This window comes from Monodelphis domestica, chromosome 1 (genome assembly GCF_027887165.1).
Source record: "Monodelphis domestica isolate mMonDom1 chromosome 1, mMonDom1.pri, whole genome shotgun sequence".
Classification (NCBI taxonomy): Eukaryota; Metazoa; Chordata; class Mammalia; order Didelphimorphia; family Didelphidae; genus Monodelphis; species Monodelphis domestica.
The window spans coordinates 422,073,881-422,090,996 of record NC_077227.1 but is presented as its reverse complement, the minus strand read 5'-3'; the positions used below and the strand labels follow the sequence as shown (position 1 = coordinate 422,090,996).

At 37.9% G+C, this 17,116-nt stretch overlaps 1 protein-coding gene across 24 annotated transcripts in view; it reads right to left on the bottom strand.

The window, feature by feature from the left end:
• Positions 1-17,116, bottom strand: part of DAB2IP (DAB2 interacting protein) — a 332,379-nt gene that overhangs the window by 107,296 nt on the left and 207,967 nt on the right. The gene's annotated exons all lie outside the window — the stretch shown is intronic.

Here is a 17,116-nt window from a genome sequence, read left to right as displayed (position 1 = left end):
TAGAAATTATGAGAGGCTGAAGATGAGAAAGGAGCATATTATAGGCTTGGGAGAAACAGTCTGTACTATCATGGAATCATTGAGGTAGGAGCTGGAATGCTATGCACAAGGGACATCAAATAGGCCATTTTGGCTGGGATATAGAATATGTGAAAGGGAATAATGCAAAATAAGAGTGGAGAGGTAAGCTGGAGACCATGAAAGAAGTTAGATGTCAAACTGAGTTTTTATTTTATCCTATATGTAATAGGGAGCCATTGTGGAGTCTTACACAGGGGAGTGGTATAGTCAGATACTTTCCAAAGATTATTGCTGCAGCTATGTGAAAGAAAGGGAAAAATTAGAAGCAAGAAGACCAATTAGGAAGCTATAGCAAGAATCCAGGCAAAAGAGAGAATAAGCACCCGAGGTGGGAGTTTTACATAAAGAGGAGATGGATATGAGAGATAGTGTGAAAATAGGATCAGCAAAACTTGTCAACAGATTAGATGTTCAGGGTTGGGAAGAGGGAAGAGTCAAAGGACGATAGTGAGACTGTTAACCTAGGTGACTGGTATTTCCCTCGACAGAAGTAAGAAAAAGTTAGGAGAAAGAGCAGAGAGAGGGGTAAAGATAATGAGTTTAATTTTGGATATGTTGATCTTGAGATGCTATAAGGATATCCAGGTAGAGATATCCTGTAGGCAGTTGACAATGTGGGATCAGAGCTCAGGGGACAGGAGGACTATGTTATACACATTAGGGAGCTATTTGCACAAAGATAATAATTAAACTCAGGGGAACTAATGACCAAGAGAAAGAGTGCAATGGGGAAATAGAAAAGGGCCCAACAGAACTTGGGGATATTCTCATGATTAGGAGGCAGTGTACAGATGGTCCTGTAGATGAGAAGGACTAATCAAAGGGGCAAGACTATATGAGAGCAGTGTCATGAAAACTAAGGGAGGAAAGAATATGTAGGAGAAGGAAGTGATCACTCAAAAGTACTTTTTAAAGCATCCACTATGCAATAAAATCTATATTAAGTACTGGGGATATGAGCACAATGAAACTATCTCCATTTTGCAAAGATCTTAATGTCAAAAGCTGCAGAGAGGTCAATAAAGGGGAGGTGAATAAGCATTTATATAACACCTACCATGGATTTAACATGGTACTAAGTGCTTTTTCCCCCCTGAGAAAATTGTCTCATTTGATCCTCACAACACCTCTGGGAGGTAGGGGTGTCCCCATTTTACAGTTGAGAACACTGAGATAAATAGATGTAAAGTGACTTGCCCATGGTCATACAGCTAGGAACTATCTAATATTGGATTTGAATTCAGTTCTTCCTGACTCCAAGCTCAGAACTTTATCCAGTTGCCTCAATAATGATGAGGATGAGGAGGAAAAGACTAGTAGGTTTAGCAACTAAGAGACCATTAGGTTGTTTTATGAGTAGGCATACATCTATGGCAATCAAAGACCAAAAAGTCTCATATATACAATGATATTTATAGCAATGCTCAATGTAGCATCAAGGAAGTGAATGCAAAGTGGGTGATTGTCCACTGGGGAAGAGCCAAGCAAATTATGGTATGAAGCTAGAACATGAATAAGTTCTGGACTTGTGATTTCATTGGTATAAGGAACTTTCGGGTGAGAAAACTTCCTCTATCACTACAAGTGCCTTGGGTGCCTTGTCTACAACTTCTCGTCTTAGCGTTGCCAAGATCACTGAAAAGTAAAGTCGCTTATCCAGGGTCTCACAGCCAGTAAGTTTCTGAAGTGGTGCTATAATCCAGGTCTTCTGGTTTTGAGAACTGACTTTCTATCCACTATACCACACTGCTTTTCAGATGAATGCAATGAAATATTTTACTATAAGAAATGAATATGAAAAAATTCAGAGAAACTTAAGATGACTTGTATGAATTGATGCATTACAAAGTAAAGTGAGAACAAATTCACCAAAGAAAATGATCCTAAAGACAAGAGGTTCTAGGTTCAAATCTGACCTCAGCCACTTTCTAGCTGTGTGACTCTGGACAAGTCACTTAACCTCAAACTTCCTTGCCTTTATCATTCTTCTGCCTTGGAACCAAGACCTAGTAATTGATTTTAAAACAGAATGTAAAGGTTTAAAAGAAAAAAAAGAACCCTCCTCAATGTAGTATCCAATTGTGATTTCAAAAAACTGATGGAATGGTGTTTCCTGTTTCTTGCCAGAGAGGTAGTGGACTAACCATGAAGAATAAAGAACACATTTTCATATATGGCTAATGTATTGATTTGTTTTGCTTGATGGTATTTATTTGTTACAAACAAGGGTTCTATAGGAACAGGAAGAGTGATTAAGAAGTAATAATGATATTTCAAGGTGTCAATAAAGCATGGTTTTTAAAAGAGGGAGCATGGGAAATCTTGGGAGGAATCAGATTCATTTGAGGGGTAGTTTCAGAAGACAGAGAGCAAAAGTTGTGAGTTGGGAAGTGGCAAAGATGATGGAGATAAGTATGGCTAGCTTTTGCTTAGAGTTTTGATTATGAGAGATGGAAGATGATAGCATGAGGAGATGGCAAGGTTAAATAAAGACTTTTAGGGGTGTTTGTTTTTAATAATACAGAAAACATGGACAGATCTGCAGACAGCAGGCAAAGAAATGGTGAAACCTTTCCTCACAAAATAGCACTTCAAATATTTAAAGTTGGTAATCATTTTCTCCTTAAATCTTTTATTCTCCACATTAAACATTCCTATTTCCTTCACCCAATCCTCACATAGTATAAATGCTGGTCCCCCTTCATTATTCTTGTTTCCCTGCTCTGGACATACTCCAGTTTTTAATTTCCTTCTAAAACATAGCATGTGCAACTGAGTGTGATATTCAAGACTTGGTCTAGTTAGAACCAAAAATTGCTGGACTTTATTCTCCTTAGTCTTGGACACTAGGCCTCTTTAAATGCAACAGAAGATCACATTAGCTTTCATGAACACTATTTATTATACTGTTGACTAATATTGAGCTTATCATTTACTAAGACTCCCAGGTCTTTTTCAGAGGAATTGCTGTCCAGTGACTCCTTACCTATCCTTGTGATGTTGATTGGCTTTTGTTGTTTTTAAAACTTGGGTGTATGATATTACGTTGATCTATATTAAATTTCACATTATTCTGACCCAGTGTTCTAGCCTGTCAAGATCTTTTAAAATTCTTTCATCTAGTTAGTTGGTGTCATATTTCATTTATATCTTTATCCAATTCACTGTTAAAAATGGTAAATGCCACAAATCCAGGCACAAATCCCTGGGGCTCTCAGCTAAAGACTTCCTTCCAAGCTGACACTAAGCCATTAATAACTAGACTTTGCATTCAGTTATTCTACTGGTTAAGTGCTTAGGATGTCATTTTCCTGCTCATGAAGCTGCAGTAACTCCCTATTACCTACATGATAAAAAACAACCTAGTATCATCCAGTGCTAAAACCTAAATTCCAATGATCTCAGTATGAGTGAATTTATCAGACAGAAATCCTGTATCATCCCATCAGGGCTTGGACTAGATCTCTAAGCTCCCCTCCAGCTTTAAGTTTCCTAAATTCTCTGATTTGACTACTGAGAGTAGCTTATAATAATAATGTCACATTTATAGATCACAAAAAGTCAGAAAATGATTATCTTAAATTGTATCAAATGTAATTGGAAAAAATAGAATTTTTAATCTAAAAAATTTGTCTCCTTTTAATTAATTGGTTTCATTTGATTGTTTTTAAAGTATAAAATTCTGTCTATTCCTATATTCAGGGTCCAGCCCTAATATGAAGAAGGGGCATGGTCCTGATTTATAGGGCAATTGGCATGCATTGCTTGATAAATTGTTATGCTCAGAAGATGGGGGAAAACTGATAATGGACCTTACAATTTACAATATATTTTCCTCACAATGATCCTGTGAGGGAGGGAGTGCAAAGGTTATCCTTCAGAGCCATTTTACAGATGAGGAAATTGAGGATACAGTTAGTACTAGCACGGCCTTTGCTCTGTTAAGTGGCATTCATTAGGGAGAATAAGTGGATGGCTGGACCAAAAAAAATGTTTTCCTTCCAAGGGCACCTGATAATGGCTGCTGCCTCCACTATCACAGGAGATGAAGTCATCACACCCAGAAATAGATTAATTAGGAAAGGTCTGTGGACACTGAAATGTGAAGGCAGCATAGTCTCTGTCTGCCCCTTTCTTATCACCCTGCCCCATCTCTCTGTCTCCTTGTCTTATAGTATCTGTCTCTCGCCCCTCTCCCTTTCTCTCTCTCAGTGTTTCTTTCTGTCTCTTGCTGTCTCCTCCACACACATCTGCATTCTCCCTCCCACACATATAAATTTTGCCTTTTTGGAAAATGAAGCCATGATCTTCTGAGAATTACAAGTTAATTCCAAGAAATGGAGTGATTTGACAGGCCTACCAGAGGCACCACCATCAGGCTCCAGGAGCTCACAAAAGAATCTTGGAGGAGACTGAGAATGCAAAGGAGCTATGCTGTTTTGGGCCCTGTAGAATTATGGAGAAGAAATTAGTTTGGGTGTCACAGGCTCCCCAGATAATGACATACTCTGGGGCTTATAACTTAAGTGAGTTTGCTCCAATCACTTCTCTCTCTGGGTCACAATTTCCTCAACTATAAAAATGAAGGAGTTGGACCAGATCAAGGGATCTTAAACTTTTTTGTGTGCTAAACTCTTTTGGCAGTCTGGCAAAGCCTATGAACCCCTTATCAAAATAACTTTTTAAATGTTTAAAATGTAAAGGATTACAAAGGAAACCAATTATTATGAAATAAATTTAGCATCATATTAAAAAAATCAAGTTCATATGCTCCAAATTAATTGCTGGATTAGAGGATCTCTAAGGTACCTTTTAGATCCAAATTAATGAACCTATGGGTTTATAAGACCATTCTATATATATGCTGGACTTCTGGCTTTCCAAAGCACCATTCCACCCATCATGCACTAGACACTCAATATTCTAACCTTCTGTCTATGTCTTCCCTCCCTTTATGTTCCTTTTCATCCAGCAGAACCATTCCCATCTCTGTGTTTGCTGGCGCTCTCTCTGTTCATATCCTTTCCTCCATTATTAGTTCTCCTTAAACCTGCTGTGATGTAACCCGAGGGTAAAACTTACCAATAACAATGGGTGGTCACTGCAAAGACCAAATTATTGGAGCTGTCTAATAAAAGAATGTGCTGCCTCTGTGGGGAGGAGGGGAGTAAATGCAGTAGGTCTCCCATGTCTGGAAATCTTTAGGCAGATCCTGGAGAACTCCCTATAAGCAGCATTGTGGAAAGAATTAATGGTCAGGTATGGGTTCGACGAGGATGACCCCTAAGGTTCCTTCTGAATTTGAGATTCCACAATCATCTCCTACATGAAATCATCTCAGATTTTTCCAGTCTATAGAAACTTTTCCCCTTCTCTTAATTCTCATAATACTAACTGAGAGAAACACAATTTTATATTTGATACTGCTTTTATGTGTGAGTTCCTTGCCTCCCCCAAACAGACTGTGAGCTCTCGCCTAGCAGAAATTCCACCTCCTTTTCTTATGTCCCCCATAGCATACAAGGACAGGGATGAGGACATAAATCTCAAACAGAATCAGATAATTAATAATAATAATACCTCTCATTTTTATGGTTCTATAAGATTTTCAAAGTTCATTCTTCATAGCTACCCTGTGTACTGGAAATTCTTTAAGTATTATTATCCAGTTCACAGACAAAGAAAGTAAGGCAGCGAAATGTAAATTAACTTGCTTCAGGTCACATATCTAGGAAGTAGAAAAGCCTAGACCTAGACCTGGTCCATGTCTCCAGTCTCTTGAGTCCAGGGATCTTCCCATAGCACTTCACTACCTCTACAGAATCCCAGAACTGGACAATAACTGAAGAGTTTGTCTGATCCAATCTCCTGCCTGATGCATAAACTCCCTCTTCAACATGCCCAGTGAATGTTCTCCAAGTCTTTGCTTGAAGCCCTCCTATTGTTACTCAATAAAGATTTGGTTGATTTAGAATATGAGCAACTTGGGGGAATACTTTCTATTATCTCAGAAGAGGCAGCACTGAGGGAAAAGGAGTTTAACACGGGCAAGTGGGGGGAAAGGAATATATAATTATCAACTATGCATCAATGATGGAAAATGGTGATCTTGGGGGGAAGGAATAAAGTAAGTTAAAAACAACCACTTGCTTAGAATATTGTAAAAGGGATTCCTGAATTGGGTAGGAAGCTTGCCCAGAAAGGGACTTGTGATAGAAAGGGTTTTGAATTACAGTTGGACATTAAATAACTTCTCAAATCCTTTCTAACCTGAACAATTTGTGTTCTAGGGTCCTATAAAATTAATGATTCTGTGATATGCTTAATACTTGGTGTATACATTTTATTACTGTGGTGATTTTAATATCCAAATTTTCTATCTAGCTGCTGATGGTATCCCATCCTGGAAATCCAACCTTCCCTTGACTGGCCAAGGCTTAATAATGAGAATTGATTGAGCAATTGGCCAAATGGGACTCTAATAAGAATATTCTACAAGTTTGGCCTGAACTGTGTCAACAAATGGGAACTTTTTTTTTTTGTGAGAGCAAAGAACTAGAGAGTAGATAGATTCCCATTACTTGGGGAATAGCTAAACAAATTGTGGTATGTCAATATAATAGGATATCTCTGTAATATAAGAAATGATGAATACGGAGAAGCATGGAGAGCTTAACATGAACTGATAAAAAAAAAAAAAACCAAAGCAGAACCATCTAATGTTCTTTTATTCATTGTAGCCAACAGGGGCTATAATGCCTTCCACCTTATAAAGGCCAGGGAGTGGACACCTTTTGTAGTGGGATGAAAATGGCCCTGGATGTGTGGTCAGAAGACATGAATTTTCATTCTTCCTCTACGTCCTTTTACCTATGACATCCTAAGCAAGTCACTATCCCTTTGGGAAGTAATGTATCAAAGACAATGGAATTCTAGCTTTGGAATCAGGAAAATTTGAGTTTAGATATTGCCTTTGATAAATCCTAGCTGTATCTGGGGCAAAGTATTTCATCTCTTATAGCTCAGTTTCCACACCCACAAAGCAGAGATGATAGTATCTACCTCACACGCGTCCAGTGTTGATCAATGGGGTAATGCACTTATAAAACTTTAGGTGTTATGTTAGTGTGAATTTATTGTTTTATTGTTGTCACTCTACCTCTCTAATAGACCATCTCACCACCCCCTCATTTTATAGATGAAGAAGATAGATATGGAAAAGGAGATGCCTTGTCCAAAGTGCCAAAAGTTTTAAAGGCAGATTGGGATCTGATGCATATGCTCTCCTTCCTTACTTCCCCCTTCCTTTCCTCCTCCCTCTCTCCCTCCCTTTCCCCCCTCCCCTCATCCATATTGCTTAAAAGTTGTCTAACTCTCTACTCCTTAACCCAACAACTTTCCTATTTAAAGTATAAGTTCCTTGAGGGCGGGAACTATGTCTATTTTTATATTTATATCCCTAATACATCAAGCACCAGCCCTTCCTTAAACACAGCCTACTTTATTATAGCATCCTCTCCCAGAGCTCAAATCTAGAACAGAGAGTTCAAGAACTGGGGCCCTACTGATTGCTTTCTTCTCAGCTAATAAGGAAGGGTACTCCAGGGAACAGATGTTTATTGTCTTTTTATAAAAGGAAAAAAAATCTTTTTTGACAGCTTTTCTTGGCTCCTTTATGGCTGTTCCTAATGTGATTCCTTGGGTACATGTTACCAAAACCATGAAGCTGTCTTGCTCTCACAGATCTCTATATTGGTCCTCTGATGGTAGGTCAGTAAGGGGCCAGGATCTCCTGTGGAACCAAATTACCTGCTCCCTAGGAACTGTAGCCCAATGACCACTTGTCATCCTAAAAGCTAAGGAAGATGACAGAGCACAGGGCCAAATGCATTATGCTCTCATCCTTCCTTCCTCATTGAGGCTATGCTACATCCTGTCCTACCTTAAAATGGTTAAAGGATAGGACAGTTTATTTGTCACAATGAAAAAGAGAATTGGATATGGAGTCTGAATATATGGGTTCAGTGGATGCTTCTGTTACCAACTACCCAAGTGACTTTGGGTAAGTAATTTAAATATCCTGTATCTCAGTTTCCTCAGAGCTATAAAAGGAAAGGGTAGGACTGGATGGCCTCTAAGACCCTGTCCAACTCTACAACCATCATTCTAGAACTAGATTATCTCTATAGTCCAGTTTACCTCTAAATCCTATGACTCTGTGACTTAGAGTTAAACTACACCAACAACCTCTCAATGAGCAAGCCAAGTCCAGGCAGAAGTGACATGTTCAAGATGACATTTGGCCAAGGAATAGAACCTAGGTCTCCTGATGCTCAGTTCAACTACACTGTCCCACACTGTTCCTCAGTTGGGGCAAGGATAGGGAAACCCCTCAGAGCATTAAAAAAGAAAGCTTACTTCTGTTTCCTGCAAAGTCCCTATTGTGATTTAAAGAAGCATAGGATTTATAAGTGGAAAGGATCAGAGGATAATGAAATAGTCCAATCCAGACAACCATGAATCATAAAACATAGAAAGTAGGGAATGGAAAGGACCTTGGAATGGAATATATCAGAATTGGAAAGAAGCTTAGGCCAGAGAATTATTAGAGACAGAAAGAATATTATTATTATAATAATCCATATATTTCTGTAGTCATTCAGGGCTTAAAATGTGCTGTCCTCATAAGAGCATTTTGAAATAGGAAATTATATACTTTTATTAAGGAACTTTATTAAGTTCCTACTATGTGCCAGATACTGTACTAAAATGTTTTACAAATATCATTTCATATGATCTTCATAACCACCCTGGGAGGTAGGGAGAGGTACTATTATGATCCTTATTTTATAGCTGAGGAAACTGAGGAAAACAGGAATTAACTGACTTGCCCAAGGTATTGACAGCTAGTAAGTGCCTAAAGCTCAGGTCTTTCTGACTCCAGGCACCCAGTGCTCTCTATTATACACTGCTGCCCCAAGCACTGTTAGCCTCTCTTTACAAATGAATAAATTAAAACTCAGAGCCTTCACAGTTATAAGACAGAGCTAGGACCTAGGCTTATTCTTCCAATGCCTATTGTTCTTTTTTCTACACCTTATGAGCCAGAAGGGATCTTGGAACAGAGAATAAAGAATGTTAGAGCCAGCCCTTAGAGTGTGCAATTGAACCCTTTCATTTGACAAATGAGGAAACTGAGCCCCAGGGGGCTTCCTCACAATTACAAAGCTAGCAAGTAGGAGACCTAGGACTTGAACCCAGGTCACACCTGACTCCAGATCCAGAGATTTTTCTGCTGCACAAGCTGCCACCCCTATACCAGAACCTCTCTATGCTTGTGGAACCAGATCATGATGTAGCCACTAATCTCTGTGCATTGTCTCCTTCTGAGAAAAGTCATCAGAAGCCCTGCCAGGCCTGTAGCTGCAGGCACCCCGGGCTCTCCAACAGAGGTACTTTCATTATATTGCAAAGGGAAGGTTTGGCAGAGGAACTTAAAAGGCCTTACAGAATCCTTAATGGCTGCATTCCAGAGGCAGCTTCATCTAACCAGGGCTCCAGGTACTTCTTTGAAAAAGTTAACTAACTTTTCCCCTTTTGTTATTCAATAAAATCCCTCTCACTTGCTTTTTCAAGGTCATTCACATTGGATGAAGTACATCTTTCCTTTGTTCCGGTGACTTTGACTTCCCCCAGATATAGAAATCATTTGTTGGGAGCCCAGATACAAGCGTACCAGACATACTCAGAAGAGGGGAAACCTGGTAATCCAAATTCAAATGAGGATAATACTATCATCAAAAATAAATGACACATTCAAACTGGCAAACCCATATATATATCTTCATATCTATATCTATCTAGCTATATATATCTTCATATCTATATCTATCTATCTATCTATCTATCTATCTATCTATCTATCTATCTATCTATCTATCTTATAAGCAGGACATCCTGTAGGCAGTCGGCACCTCAGATTCGACTTGTCCAAAAGAGAATTAATTTCCATTCCTCCCCAAACAACTTCCCTATTTCTGTCAAGGGGAACAATCCCAAGGGTTTACAATCTAGGTGTCATCCTTGCCTGCTCCCTTTCCTTCTCCCCAAATACTTAAGCAGTTGTAAACCTTGTTGCCTCTACCTCCATGACAACTCCCATCCCTTCTCTTGTTTTTGTTTTGTTTTAAACTCTTATCTTATGTCTTAGAATCAATATTAAATATCAGTTCCAAGGGAAAGGGTAGTAAAGGATAGCCAATGGGGTTAAGGGACTTGCTCAGGGTCACACAGCTAGGAATTGTCTTGAGGTCAGATATGAACCCAAGTCTACTCAGTTCCCTTCTTTTTACTCACCTGGCCACCACCCCCATGATTCAGAACTAGATCACTTATTATCCAGATAATTACAATCCCTCCTAATTGGTCTGTCTGCCTCCATCACTCCTTTTCTCAAATACAGCTTCCATACAGTTGCAAAAATGAAAGTCATAAAACACAAGCCTACCAATGGCATTCTCTTACCTGAGAAGCCTCAGTATCTCCTTGTTGCCTCTACTATCAAACAGGATCATAAATTTAGGAGCAGAAAGAACCTCACTGAAGTTACCTAGTACGATTTTATAGGTGAGGAAGCTGAAGCCCAGAGACATTAAGTGGTTTGCCTAAGGTCACAGAGGTACAAATTTAATAGGTAGGGCCAGTATTGAGACCCATTTTCTCTAGACTCTAGACTCCAGGTCCAGTGTTCTTTCCTCTGCTTTACCATTTGACATTTAAAGTCCTTTGTAAGCTGTCTCCAAGCTACCTTTCCAGGTTTATCACATATCACTACTCCCTTTCACATACTCTATGGCTTGGCCAAACATGGCTATTTTTTATTGTGCTCTTCTGTCCATAAAACACCTCTCGTATCTCCCTGCCCCTCGTGCCTGGAATGCTCTCCCCCTCCTCACCTCCACTTCTCAGAATCCCTTGTTTTCTTCAAAATTTAGCTCACTTGCTACTCCCAAAGGGGACTTTTCCTGATCCCTGTAGCAGCCAGTGCTTCCCTTACAAATTAGCTCATATTTGGGAGAGTATATACATATATCATATGCAGACACACAGAGCTTAAAACTGTACTGTGACACTATGTGTATATGTGTGAGCTTTTGTGTGTATGTGAGAAAATATGAGAAAAATTAAATATTTATACATACATGTTGTACATATTTTCTCTTGAAAGGCCCCACAATCATGAAACTTATCTCCCATTTTATTTCTGTCATTATACTCCCAGTGCCTATCAGAGTGCTTGGTATCAAGTAGGTGTTTAATAATTGCCATTCAGACTAAGCTATAAAATGAAGCTTCAAGATACAGATACTATTTTCCTTATTTTATATAATAGGATGGGAAATGTTTGGGCTAAGCATCAAAAAATGTTTCTAGAATACTTTAAAGGTTAACAAAACACTTTTCTCAAATAACTCTCTGGGCTTCAGTTTTTTCATCTGTAAAACGGGAGGGTTGAACTAGACATAATTTTTTCACTTCTTTTTCCTATGATCTACAATTATTATTATTTTCCACAAGTGGAAACTGTAGTTCAGAGAATATGTGGGATTTGCTAAGGGCCCAAGTTAGGATATGTCCAAGCCTATAGTCACAAAACACTTCCCACCATCCCATGGTAAGAGATTATGTCAGGGAACCTTAGAGGGTATGCCCATTTCCTAAGTGTTCTCCTTAGCACAGTTCCAGGCAATGCTGGGAGGTGTGGAGAAGTATTTATTGCCACTTCTGGAGCACTTTTCAGTGTCTTCTTTGATACTTTGGCACCTTTTCCTATGTCCCATTGCCAAAGGGGCACACTCTTAGCAGGCTACTATCCTACCAGTTAACAATAGCAGCAGAAACTTAGGTCTCTGATTGAAGCAAATTACTTTCCGTCTTCCAGACCTTAATTTCCTCATCTATAAAATAGGAATTTGTATGAAATATCCAGTAGTCCATACTTCTAGTAATTGATTACATTCCCATGGTGCTTTGCATCCAAAAGACACTTTCAGACACATCCGGTCATTTCAACATATCTATGAGATAGGTTGTGAAAATATTATTATACCTACTTCACAGATGAAGAAATTTAGACTCAGAGGGTAGAAGGAAGAAAATTATCTAAAGTTACACAGCTATTCCGTGATGGGCCATGGTGGACTATTAAATCAGGGTTGACTTAAATCCAGTTGTTTTTTTTTGTTTTTGCTTTTTCCAAGAATGCACCATACTGGGGTGGTTTAAAATATTATTTCTCCTAGGATCATCTTGCAATTCTTTTAACTCTAACCTCATTTACCTAATTCTATGAAAGCAGTCTTTAAATTGGTGAATATAAGGGATGGTGAAATTATAATCCTTACCTTAAGAAACTTATAATCAAGTAATTGAGTCAAAGCAGCCATTCAGAGCAACAGCAAATGTTTATTATAAAAGTTATTTATAACAATTATAAAATATTATTATAAAAGTTAATTATAACTTTTGCTACTACTGTTCATATTCAATAGTGCTTTCGAGTTGACAGATTGATAATTTGTTAAATGTTATATGCCAGACCTTAGGTGAAGTTCTAAGGATACAAATACAAACAAAACAGTTTTTGTGATAAAGAATCTTGCCATTATAATATGGCAGGTTAAATGGGAGCCAAAAAAAAAAGAGTTTGGGGAAGATGCCATGGCGTGGAAATGACTAGGAAGTGGCATGAAAGCCCAGTTGTGGACAAGACAAGGCAATTTCTCACATCAAAGACTAATCTCCCAAGGACTGAATCCAAAATTTTAGGGTAAGTTGGAGGAGAATGGCAATGATGGTTAAAATAGAGCGAACAGGGATTCAAGTAAGATATTCAAGTAAGATAGAGAATTGATACAAATATGTTACAAGAGACATTTACCACTAGTTAATTAATCAAAGGATATCAACAAAAAAATTCTAAATAATTAAATGCAAACAATTGATAACTGTGAAAAAATGCTTCAACTTAATAAGAGAAACTCAAGTTTAGAGAACTCTTAGAATTCCATCAAACATTCATCAGACTGGCAAAAATGGCAAAAAATGAAAATGGCAATTGTTGGAAATGATGTGGGAGGGTAGATATATTAATGTACTGTTGGTGGAGCTATGAATTGATCCAACTATTTTTGAAGCATTTTGGAGCTACATCCAATATGTGCATCTCCTTTGATCAAATGATACCATTAGAAGATTTCCTCTTAAAGAGATCAAAAAAAGGAAGAAAAGACTAATATGTACAAAAATATCTATGGCAATACTTTTTGTTGCACTAAAAAAACTGGAAATAAAATAGTTGCACATAAATTAGGAAATGGCTGAATTATGATATATACATGGAATAGATTGTTATACAAAAAAATTACAAATACAATAGATACAGAGAAGCTGTATCTGGGACACAGTATAACTTGGGAAAGACCTGCATAAACTGATGCAGAGTGAAATGAAGAGAGTAGGGAGAATAAATGCTTTCCACACAATGATTATTTATCTATTTTTATAGATGAAGAAACTGAGGCCCACAGAGGTAAAGTGACTTACCCAAGGTTATAAAAGTTGTGAGTAAAGAAACTTTTAATTTAAACTAAAGTTATAAGATCATCATAATGAGAATTTGGAAAAGACTTTAAAATTAATTTAGTATAATTTCATCATTTTAAAAATGAGGAAACAGGGTTGATGAAATCACTGGTTCAAGGTCACAAAAGTAATAAATGGCAGAATGCATCTCAGTCTCCAAATTCAGTACTCCTTCCAACATAACACAGCAACTTTCAGCTGAACTTAAATACTAGACAGAGCTGAGTGAACAGACATATGGTTACTAAGGAAAATAGATACAAAGAGAAAGGTAGAAACCAGTGATGGAACAGTAGTGGACAGCTTCTGAAGTGAAATAGGACCTAGGCTACTTTGCTTATTCCATCTCCTAAAAATCCTGTTAGACCAAAACTCCTGATGTGGTGAACCTCTGCCCTCTCCTTCCTCTCATTTACTCATTGTCCCCAGAGGCCCTTCAAAAATGTAAGCCAAGATATCAAGAGAGATCAGCCATTCATTGGCAGAAAGGAATTCTTGACTATTGTTTGACAAAGAAAGAGCATTATATCACAGAAAGCCTTTGAGGCCAAGAACACATTCCAGAAGGGTGGCTTCAGGACTCTCATGTTGCAGTGAGACCTGGTCATTTGGTCACTTTGCCAAACAGGTAGGTAACCCAAAGGACATTTAACATAGTTACTCAGGGGAGCTGGGCTTCAATTTTGGTATATAAGCAACAGTAATTATATGCTCATATTATCAGGCCATCTTGGAATTGGAATGGATCTCAGAAGTCATTTAGTCCACCTTGTGCCTAGCAAGAATCCACTTTAAAGCATACCTGATAGGTGCTTAGACATATATCCTCAAAAGGATGGAATTAGGGTATAAAATAGGACATATTGACACCTTATTCTGGGCTGCTTGCAATTTCAAGTGGGAAATGGATCAAGAGTCATAGCAGGGGGCTATTGCAGGGGACAGGATGGCAGGGTCAGAACTCACAATTGTCTGATGTAAATCTCATTTTATTTTGTTTCAATTAACAATTATGTATTTTCTCTCCCTTATTCCTCCCTGACCCACCACTGAAAAAAACAGAAGTAAAATACTTGTAAACATGAGTAGTCAAGCAAATCAAGCTTCCTATATTGGCTATATCAAAAAATGTATGGGATATCTTAAGTCCATTACCTCTGTCAGCAGGTTAGATAGAATCCTTCATATTCAGTACTCTAGAATCATAATTGTTCATTGTGTTAATCACAGTTTGTAAGGCTTCCAAAGTTGTTTCTTTATAATGTTATTGTTACATAAATTGTTATCCTGGTTCTGCAGCACACTTTACTCTGCATCAGTCCATAAAAGCCTTCCCAAGTTTCTTAGAATGCATTCCTTTCATCATTTCCTATAGCCCAATGGCATTCCATTCCATTCCATTCATACCCTGCTGCATCTCATTTAATGTAGCCTAAGATCTGAGTAGCTTCTTCAGGTGCTGTTTCACACTGCTTACTCATATTGCACCTTCAATCCATTAAAACTACAAGAATTTTTTTAGGATAAATTGTTACCAAACCATAATTCCTCAACTTTGTACTTGTGAAGTTGATATTTTGAACTCAGGTGTGAGATGTATACTTGCAAGTAAGTATTACTACAAAGCAGGAGAGTGTGGTGGATTTAGAGTCAGAAGGGTTTTGGGTTGGAGGCTTTCCTCTGAGGTTTATAAATTTTTGTGACCATGAACAAGTTACCCAAATTTTGCGCCTCTCATCTGTGAAAACAGAGATAACAATATTTGTAGTCTTACTTCAAGTACTGTGAGACCCAAATGAAACAATATATGTAAAGTGTTTGTTAAATCTTTAAGTGTTCTATAAATTTCAACTGTTACTATTATTTATCCCTATTCAATATCTTCTTATAAAATCTGGTTCAAAGTTTCTACCATATTATGATGTTTCGATCCCAACTCTGTCATATAATACATTTTAGTTCTCCCTCCTGGATTTGTATCACCTACACATATAAGCTGATAAAAATAACAATAAAGGTAAGCAATACAGGTAAGAATGGATCCCCTGACACTCTACTAGAAACATCCTATACTCATATATAGATGGGATGTTAGAGATTATCTCATCTGTGTTTCTTCCCCAACATTTTACAGATGAGGAAACAGAGGCCCGGGAAAGATTAAAAGTCCACACAGGTACAAAGCAGTAAAGTCACAAATGAACCTAGGAACCCTGACTTTAGATTAGTGATCGAACCATTAAAAAAAATTCTTTGGGTCTAATAATTCAACAAGTTTTTTTTGGTACCCTGATGACTTATTAAGATGGGTATTCTCTTGCTATCTTTTTATTAATCTTAGGCAGGCCCCTTCTATCTTTCTCTTTTATGAGAAAGTATGATCCAGTCGTACTAGCCTACTTGTTGTTCCTCACACATGATGTTCCATGTTACGTCTCCTTGCTGTTACACTGGCTGTCCTTCCCCTCCTTCATGCCTAGAATTCTCTCCCTCTTAATTTCTTCTCCCAAATCCACTGGTTTGTAGCAAGCCTTCTTTGGGACTACCAGCTACTGTGCCTTCCCTGTATGGATTGGAGCATGTCTTATATCTGTCCATATGTACATGATGCCCTGATAATAGAGCACATAAGTATTGCTGCTTGCATACCAAAGTTGAAGCCCAGCTCCCCTAAGTTAAATGTTATTCTTTTTCTACTTCCCCATTATAAGCTCCTTGAGAATAAATACTGTCTTTTTATCTATTTAGCATAGTGTCCAATATGTGTTGTGGTTTAATCATTTTTTAGTTGTGTCCTACTCATTGTGACTAAATTTGGAGTTTTCTTGGCAAACATAATAGAATGGCTTACCATTCCCTTTTCTAATTCATTTTACATATGAAGAATTGAGACAGAGTTAAGTGACCTACCCAGAATCACACAACTATTTAATTTATTTGAGGCCAGATTTGAACTCAGGAAGATGAGTTTTCCTGAATCTAGGCCTGGCACTCTATCCACTGTGCCACCTACATGCTCACCTAGTATACAGTAGACACTGAATATTTGTTGAATATCCCCCTCACAAATACACATGCACATAAAATATAGAACAAGATGCCCCTGTTCCTTTTTTTTTTTAGCATTATCTCTGAACTGTCAGTACAGAGCAATAATAATAATAATGATGGCAGTGGTAGTAGTATTCTATTACCCTTGATACAGTCCAAAGTACGTATTCCACAACAGGATTATGAGGTAGGCAGGACAGGTATTATTAGATCCATTTTACAGAAGAGGAACTGAGGTTGATAGAGGGGAAATGGCTTATTCACTGTCATTTGACTAGTATGTACCAGAGCTAAGATTCCAACTTAAGACTTCTGACTCATGTCCAAAGTTTGGAGATGA